Here is an 8,881-nt window from a genome sequence, read left to right on the forward strand (position 1 = left end):
CCCCCCCACCGAACCCTCTCCACTGGCAGAACCCAGGAGGGCAAACACATCCTTGCCTACCAGTTCATGTGGCCACTTTACAAATTGCTAATCTCCAAGCCTGTTTGCCAGTCAAACAGTGCCCGCCCCAGAAAAGCCTTCCACACACAGAGCCATGCCTGGCCCGCAGTTAGGATGAAGGGATTACCCTTGGAGACTTGGCTAGGGCTTCAGAGGCCAGAACACCACCTTGCTCCTCCTGGAAGCCTGCTCTCTGCTGCAGCCCCTCCTCCTTGCTCAGGGAAACCACCCTGCCTCCAGGGGGCATTCATTCTGTTTTGCAGGACTACTTCCCCATCTAAATCACTGCTTTGGAGAGAACCTCTTAAAGAAGGCTTAGAGTGGGAGGAAATGGCAGGGAGTCTTGGTGCTGGTCCAGGTGACAGGGGCCATGAATCCCTGTGTCTTCTGAGAGTTCAGGCAGCATCCAGGGGTTATTCTCAGAGTACTTCAGTGCCACCAATCTCTAGAATTGTATGCTATTCTTGCCAAGCATGTTAGTTCAGATCTTTTTCTAGCACCACGTTATAAATGTTAGATTTGTTATTTATTTGGAACATTTAAAGCATCCGTGTAAAATCGTCTGCTTCTCTCCTTCCTTTCCTACTCTTATCTGAGCTTCCTTCTGGTTTCACTTTCCTCCTTCCTGAAGTATATAGTATTTAGAAGCCCCTCTCATGAAGTTCTGTTGATAATAAAATTAGTTCTTGTTTATAGGAAACTGAATTTACTTCCCTCTCATTGTTGAGCCATAACTTTGCTGTGTCTTCTATCAACAACTGGGGAGGCCCTTATCTTGACCTCTGATGTTGCCGTAGCAACTTTGGCCACTCGAGTTGTTGTCCATCCTGGCTTCTTTTCTGTCACTCTCATTGTTAGGTCTTCTGCAATGGCTTCTCTGCATACATTGAATAGGAACACTTTTTATTTCTTCTGTTTGGGGTGGAGGGTATTTTCTGAGCACTTGGGGTACTGTTTTTCATTAGTTCCACAAAAATCTTAGTCCTCCCCAACCTCTGTCCTGTATCCTGACCACTTCTTGACCACTTACTAGATCCGTAATGCTTCCTTCAGCCATCCCGAGGCACAGCTGAACCCATCCAGTGGCTTCAATTTGAGTGATTTTTTTTTTTAATCATTGCTATTGTCATACAAAGTTTTCTTTCTTTCATTAGCAAATCTTCCTGGCAATTTCCTAAAGTCAGTTTCTTCTGTTTGTTTTTAATTGTATATCACAGTTCTGCATATTTCACTATTTGGTAATCGACATGTGACTCCTCTCAGTTTATCTGACTCTCATTACGCTGCTTTGCTTCCTTGTGTTTTAGGGAGCTGATATTTAATTAAATTTAATTTATAGAAATAACAAGGACTTGTGGAGAGATTTGTTTCTTGTGCTTGGGGCGTCGAGGAGGAAAGAACCCGGGACTGCCTTGGCATTGTCGAGGGTCTTGGCTTGCTGCACACATTTCCACTTTGTCATGCCTTGGGTCTGGGACTCAGTTTCTGCTTCCCCTCCTCTCAAAGCAAGTCCCATTGCATATGGGCTATTTACTCTTAGTATTTACTGCCCCTCCTTTCTCTTCCCCTCTTCCCTTGTTTTCCTCCCTTCCTTATTCCCCCCTCCTTTCTTTGTGTGTGTGTGTGTGTGTGTTGTATATCTACTGATGTATGTCTTTTTTAGAGCTGGTGCATAAATGACTTAATGCAGCATCTTGTTTGTTGTGAGCATGGCTTTACCACTGAGCCACATCTATATCTATACTTTGTGGAATAATTCCTTTACTTTTTTAGATGGTTAAATACACATTATAGTATTTTCTTAGTTTATTTATGCAGGATCTTATTTTGTCATAGCACAAGGGGATTGCAGAATATAGTTAAAATATAAAACCATATTTCAGGAGATCACGTTTGAGTCCTTGTCCTTCTTCCAGTTTTAGCTAATATGTTGCAGAGCCTTGGGAATGTGTTGGAATGTGTTTGGTGTTTTGAGACAGGGTTTCTCTGTGTAGCCATGCCTGTCCTAGAACTAGCTCTGTAGACCAGACTGGCCTCGGACTCACAGAGTGATCCACCAGCCTTTGTTTCTCAAATGCTGGGATTAAAGGTGTGAACCACCCCTGCACAGGCGGAAAGTGCTATTCTTGGCTTATGGGTATAATGCTCTTTTTTTTTTTTTTTTTTTTTTTGAGAACTTCATACACGAGTATTTTATTTACACTATTTCCACCCCATGCTCTTCTTCCTCCAGCCTTCTCCAATCCCTATCAAATCTATAACCTCTTCTTTATTATTGTTACCTCCTGTCTTGAGCAGGACTCGTATGTCACAGAGAGGAGGATGGTCATGTGTCCTTTTTGAATGCATGGTTTATTGTTCACACAGGAAAAGAGGAAACAACCCACAGCAAATGGATCTAACAACACAACAATCTGGCTCTAAGTGAGGCCACCAATATCCGGAGGGAGGCTGTACCCAGGGACACTGGGCAGAGTTAGCATGAGTCTGCTCTTGAGATGTGTTGCAGAAGGCTGTTTTTCTGTTTGTTGCCCCCATGGTGAAGGCAAGCCAATTAGATGCACATCACCTGCCTTTGGCTTCTGTTTGATAGCCTATTCTAGTGTCTTTTCTGCTGTTCTGATCCCCTTGGTTGTAAACCAGAAGAAAGTCTGATGAGAATAACTTCAGCCACCTGTATCTCTAGGGCAGAAAGGCGGGGCTCACCTGGCTATCCTGTCTCTTTTCTGTTTCAGAGTTATGAATAGTCCCTGATTGCAGTCCTACTGGGTGGGTAAATAGTAGAGGGCAGAGGAAATGTTGCTGCCAGAATCCTGCTTTCTAGAACTCTGCTGAGTGTGTATATTCCAAAGCCACAGAAAGCCATTGGTGATGGTTTACTGGGGACTCAGAAGGTAAGGGCGAACAAATGATGCATCTAGAAGTATTTCTAAAAGGGCCACCTTACTTAGCTTTCTAAGACCATAATACGAAAAGGAGAAGATAACTTTTGTATTTCCAAGAGCTAAAGTTGTAGTGAGAGTTTTGGTTTCTTCAAAAACCCAAATATGTTATATATGTTTATTTGCTTTAATCCCTGGTGTGGGATATGGGGCTGCTTCAGTTTGTCCACAGTAGTCAACTATGATTGTCTTGTGCTAGGGGTGGAGGTGAGAAAAGTGGTGTGACTTATTTTTTGCCAGCTGCAGATAGTTTAATTCCGGGGTCTCTGGAGAGGGTAAAAATGCAAGAACCCCAAGAGGGCCTGTGGTGGCTTCTGCTGCTCCCCTCTTTGTGCTGCTGGTCCGCTGCATTTGTTATTGCTGGATTGCTCGATACACTGACAAGTGAATATTGAACATGCCCCAAGAAACTGGGTGGCCCTAATCAGCAGGAAGTAGCCTATAGAGGTCTACTCCCTCTTTCCCCTCAAGCCTTCTTTCTCTCCTACCTAGTGTTGGGGGATGAGAAGGGATTAGGCTGGATTAAGTGTTGGAAGGAAGGTAGAGGTATAAGCACCCAGTAAAATAATAAAGCAAATACACCATCATATAGTAAGCAAAATTCCTTAATGTATAAACAACATTTAAAAACATGAAGGCCAGGGAGCTGGCTCAGTGGTAAAGGTGCTATTAAGGCCAAGGGCCTGAGTTTGATACCCCGAACCCACATGGCAGAAAGAGAGACCTAACTCCTGCCAGTTATACTCTGACCCACATGTATGACATGATATGTACATGCAAGCACACACAATACGTTTTTTTAGACAATGGAATGGATAATATACAAAATGTAGCCATAGACCTTGGGTGTCTTCTGCTTCCTCTAGAGATCTTGTCCCCATACTCTCCATGTGCCAACCTTCTCTTTGAGATGCATGCAGTGAACAACCTCATGCAGAAATGTAAGTGGCCAGCAGCTGCTGGGTTTCTACTCTTAGTTCTAATTGGAGATGATTTTTGAGGCAAGGCTAGGCAGCTCCTGTGCAGGTGGTAAGAATATTTACTGGGTGGGGGAGGCTGCCTTTGAGGGTTGAGTGCTTTTTCGAGTTACGGGCCTCGCCTAGGGTGTTGGCAGCATTTCCATCCAGTGGTGTTCGTCATGACCAGATGTACTTTATCTAGCTTTCTAGATACAGCTTTGTTTTCAGAGCAGAAAGCTTTTGCAGGTGCTCCTCAGTTCTGGTAGGGCAATCATAAAATTGTGATAAGTAGTAAATATGACAAGCGGAAAACGAACTTAATGTCTCTAACATGCTGACCATCTAGCTTAGCCATAAGATTCCAAGTCCCACTTGCATCCCCTTGTGATTGCACAGCTGGCTGGGAGCTGCATGCCTGCTGCCATCGCCCAGCATCATGGCAGCACATCTTCCCATATTTTGCTAGTCTGGGAAAATATTAGAAGTAGCAAGTTCAGACTGTGGTTTCAAGTGAACATGAACTGCTTTCTCATCTGACACAGCTGAAAATTAGTAAATTGATCTACAGTTAGGCAGGACCTCTCTGTGTAAGTTTCTTCATTTTGCTAATTTCCAGCTTGGTGATTGGTGGGAGCTCTGAGTATTGCTGTGGAATGGGGCTAGTGTAGTGCCTGCCTAATGAGCCTTGGTATCTGGGATAGAAGCAGAAAGAGCCCAGAAGATGGGAGCCCTGTCCGGAGGGGCTGGAACACTGAACACCAACATCATCTCCTACTCTGAGAATCCTTCTTCTTTTGTTTAATAAAAGGCTTTCTTGTTTCTTGCCTCATCTCTTTTGCTCCCCTAAACTCTTGTTCTCTGGGTCTTTGCCTTTGATTCAGCAGCCAGCTCTGCTGACATTCTGCTCAGGCAGAGGGGATGTGCCACATTCTTTTCCTGAGTGCTGCCCCTAGATGACACCTGCTCAGGATTCAGTGGAGGCCACTCTTGCCGGTGCAGGTCTTATTATTTCTCCCTTAGATTTCCAAGGACACAGCCAGAGGCATTGTTCTACTAACAGTTCCTTGTTGAAGTCAGTGTGCCAGTGTGTGCCACTCCACAGACTGTCCCCAGGTCCCACCACATATGGCATATTCCCAGATATTGTCCTGGAGGAAAGAATGACATTAAATGTTCTCTCAAGGGAAAAAGAGGAAATGGAACTATTTGAATCTGGACATCAGGATGATTTGGCCTTTGTTTCAGAGCTATCCCACAATGACCATGTAAACAAACATTCATGGAATAACTTGCATCTGGAGAAAAATTCAAATCTTTTGTTCAAAATGAAAGGTTTCTACCTCCTGAAGTGGTATCTGGCCTGGTCTAGCAGAATCAGGACTGAGCAGGATGATTAGGCAGGTAAGTGCCTCCTATATCCTTCTCCCTGTGCCTGCCCACACTGAACATTTCCATCTATTTCATGTATGTCCTTTCTGGTCTTTCGATCTGGGGGCAATAATGTACAAAATCTGAACATTGTTGTACTTGGTGTGTGATTAGGAAAGGCTAGCGTGTCTAAGAACTTCTTCAACAACTTGCTACCTGCCTAAAACCTCCTACTTTAAAGCCCTTTATCCCAAATGTCTACAACATTCATCATAATGATACCTTTCTGTGCTTGCTTGCTTAGATATGCCACACTTTTGCCTGCCATTGGCAGCACTCCTGGACTTTTGTTAATCACATGGGTGTTGTGAGTATTAGGTTCACAAGAGGGTGCAGAGGAGATATTCTGATTGAACTGCAAATCCTCACCACATGAATGATTCCTGCTTCTGGAGAATGCATTGAAAGAGTTGTGATCTGCAGTCTCATTAAACTCAGGGATGCTGCTGCTTTTATTGGTTAAAATGCTGTGGTTTGGGTAGCTTCCCTTAACCCATAGCAACTTCTCATGGAAGAATGTTTGATAGTGACCCATATCAACTTCTGGTGGGAGAATATTGGACACAGAGCTGCATTTCGAATGGTTCTACAAGGAGCTAGTGCTTGATCTAATTCGCCATCCTGAATTCATTTCATCTCATGGGCTTTTATGTTTCAGCTCTCTTAATGTTAACATGAAATGCTTCAGATGCTTTGAGTCCTAATCCTGTGGTTCTGCTCACTGAAGATAAGCAGCAATTTCTCATTTTATTTTATTTTATCATGGGTCACTAATGGGTCTGAATAACCTGCTTAGCTGTCCTGGCAGGACCAAGCGAGAAGAGAAGAGCCAAGAAAGGGGGTGGTGGTGGGGAATGAAAGGGCTCATGAGGATGTGTGAGAGAATAAAGCAGGGAGAGAGGGAGAGACATTTTAGCTGCTGATTACTTCAGGGCTGCCTGTCTCCTGCAAAATAAGCCTGGAATCAGAAAGTCCATCTTCAGACCCTCAAAAGAAAGTACGTGGGGATCTGTGTGGCCAGGGCTTCTCTTTCTTTAAATTTGTTGATCAAAAGATGGGAAAGTAGTCAGGACCCAGGTCGACCAGGCATGTAGAAATTTCTGAGCCTTAATGTCCAGGTATACAAGTCAAGTGCTCCCATCTCTACCCAATAGCTCATATGAGGAAGGCTTGGACCCTCAGTGCTTCCCAGAGCTCAGATCTTTGGAATGTACTTGGATCATGAGGGTCTGTCCTCTAGAAGAGGCTACACCACTGATGGACTAAATGGTTGGGGAAGTTAAGCTTTGTTACGAAGTTCCTTCTCTCACTCTCCCTTTCCCCTACTTCCCCTTCCTCTTTTCTATCTTCCCTAATTTTGTCTCTCTCTCTTCCCTTTCTGGACAGCAATGGTTCTGCAGTGTGCTATCCACTAATCTTCTGTCTCATAACAGGCCTAAAAGCAATGGGGAGCCGGCCCAGCCCAGTTCGCTATGCACCGAATCCTCAAGCAACCTTTTCCTCTTTGAAGTTGCTTTCTCTCAGGTATTCTGCTAGAGATGGAAAGCTGACACACTCACTTGGGTTGGTCTTTTAGGTGACTTGAAGAGTCACACAGAAGATTTCTCTGCAAAGAGTGAGAGAACAGAAAGAACTGGTAATAAAAACGTGCACATCCTTCAAAGAGAGAAACAGCTCAGGAAAATACACAAAACCACGGAGCCTTGGAGTAGCTGCCACTCTCAGACATTTCAGTCACATCTCTGTGCTTTTTCACAGAAGGAAACTGGGACCAAGAAAGTGGAAATGATACGCCCAAAGCTATGCAGTCAGTGTCCTGTGCAGGTGCTCTTCATACTATCACGTAGACAAATCAAAACAGACAACAGATCAATGCATTGCCTTTTTAAAGAAGAGCCAGGTCTAGGATGAAGGTTATTTTTTGAGGTATTGAAAACTTAAGATTTCCAGGCTATGCTTGACACTTTGGTACATCAAACAGAGGGACTATCCTGCAGCCTGTAGTGTAGCCTGTTCAAAGGGTTGCTGTGGATAGGACTCACTTCCCATGTGCCATGACTTAGTTTCTATTTGGGACTAAGGAAAGGGATTTAGTGGAGGTACTTGGGTTTCTAGCAAGTAGAGCATGGTTCTGTGTGTTCTTTCTCCGGGGAAGGGATTAGATACAACTCAGATACCCCCATCCCTGGCGGATGCCAATGGACACTGGGCAAAGCCCCATGTTCTGGCCATCTCTCCTTTGCTGAAGATGGAAAAGAAGTCGTTGTCAGCTGCACATCGACAAAAGGGAGGCTTTGAACTCTTTCAGAGCTGCTTAGCCAGGAGAGTTACTGCTGAAAGAACACGGGCAACTTATTTCCATCTTACAGAAGTGCCGTTTGTTAGCTGCACTTGGCCCTGCCCCATTAAATTAGCCTTGCATTCTCAGTAGCTTGTTGAAAGAATTGCTAGAGCTCTGCTTCATTGCTCCTTGGCAGGCTGTTTAGTGGAAGACTTTGTTAGCAAGCGCCAAGATACAATACTGAGACTTAGAATTAAGCCTGCTCAGAGCCCACGGCTTTTTGTAGACAATTGCTCTTATTTATTTACTTATTTAAAAATTATTTTTCTATGATGAATTCCATTGTAGTGACTGACCCTGAACAATTATGGGACAGGAACAGCAGTACCTCTTTAGTCCTTTTTTTTTTTTTTTTTTTTTTTTTTTTTTTTTTTTTTTTTTTTTTTTTTTTTTTTCCAGTTCTCTTTTACGAGGTTCTGGAGCCCTGGCGACCTGGGGAGATCACAGCTTGTAATTCTTGTGAATATTTGACTGCTTTTTTTTTTTTTTTTTTTTTTTTTTTTTTTTTTTTTTTTTTTTTTTTTTTTTTTTTTTTTTAGGTCAGACCTAGCAAAATCTGAAGAGTCCTATAGACTTATGTTCAACAAAGAAAATGACTTGACTGTCAAATAAACCAGGAGTGTGAGGTCAGCTTAATGAGGGTCATCAGTGCACAGTGTGGTTGATGTTCACAGCTTGCTGGGTCCCTTGCCACTGCCCATTGGTTTTAGATGCAACACAGGGAGTCAGTGCAGCCAGTAGGCATTTGTTTCATTTTGAGATCATAAGTAGGTACTGTAGCTGCTACGTCCTCCTAGTGAGAACCTCCTGGAGAATGCCTTGGGAGCCATGCAGAGTAGGTATCAGAAGCCATTCTCCAGCAGCCAGTCAACTACAGACAGGACTGTTGCTAGCAAGGCTTCTTGAACTATCTTCTTACGTTGGCCTTGACCTGTAGGGAACTGCTGTCTGCAAGGATTAAGGAGAAGAGAAAGTCAGAACAGCATTCTTTCCACCTCTAGTGTGCTATGGCTTCCCTGTAGATTAGATGTGAATGAGCCAATGGATTAAGATCTAGAAAGATTCATTTGGCAAACATTTTTCTTTTTCTTTTTTTTTTTATTTTAGATATTTTCTTTATTTACATGCGAATTTCTCCTTTCCCAGTTTCC

General features: G+C 43.5%; 1 protein-coding gene across 6 annotated transcripts in view; it reads left to right on the top strand.

Moving 5' to 3' along the window:
• Lypd6b (LY6/PLAUR domain containing 6B) overlaps nucleotides 1-8,881 on the top strand; it is a 188,966-nt gene that overhangs the window by 76,712 nt on the left and 103,373 nt on the right. Inside the window, exons 1-3 of one of the 6 annotated variants that reach the window (XM_031370190.1) lie at nucleotides 2,805-2,954; nucleotides 3,869-3,943; nucleotides 5,207-5,362. The exons of 4 other annotated variants lie outside the window; for them this stretch is intronic. The gene's annotated coding sequence lies outside the window, so the exon portion shown is untranslated. Of the gene's footprint in view, nucleotides 1-2,804; nucleotides 2,955-3,868; nucleotides 3,944-5,187; nucleotides 5,363-8,881 lie in introns of those variants that run through there. One more of the 6 variants, XM_031370191.1, reaches the window with a different exon arrangement.

Source organism: Mastomys coucha, unplaced genomic scaffold (genome assembly GCF_008632895.1).
Source record: "Mastomys coucha isolate ucsf_1 unplaced genomic scaffold, UCSF_Mcou_1 pScaffold15, whole genome shotgun sequence".
In the NCBI taxonomy this organism is placed as follows: Eukaryota; Metazoa; Chordata; class Mammalia; order Rodentia; family Muridae; genus Mastomys; species Mastomys coucha.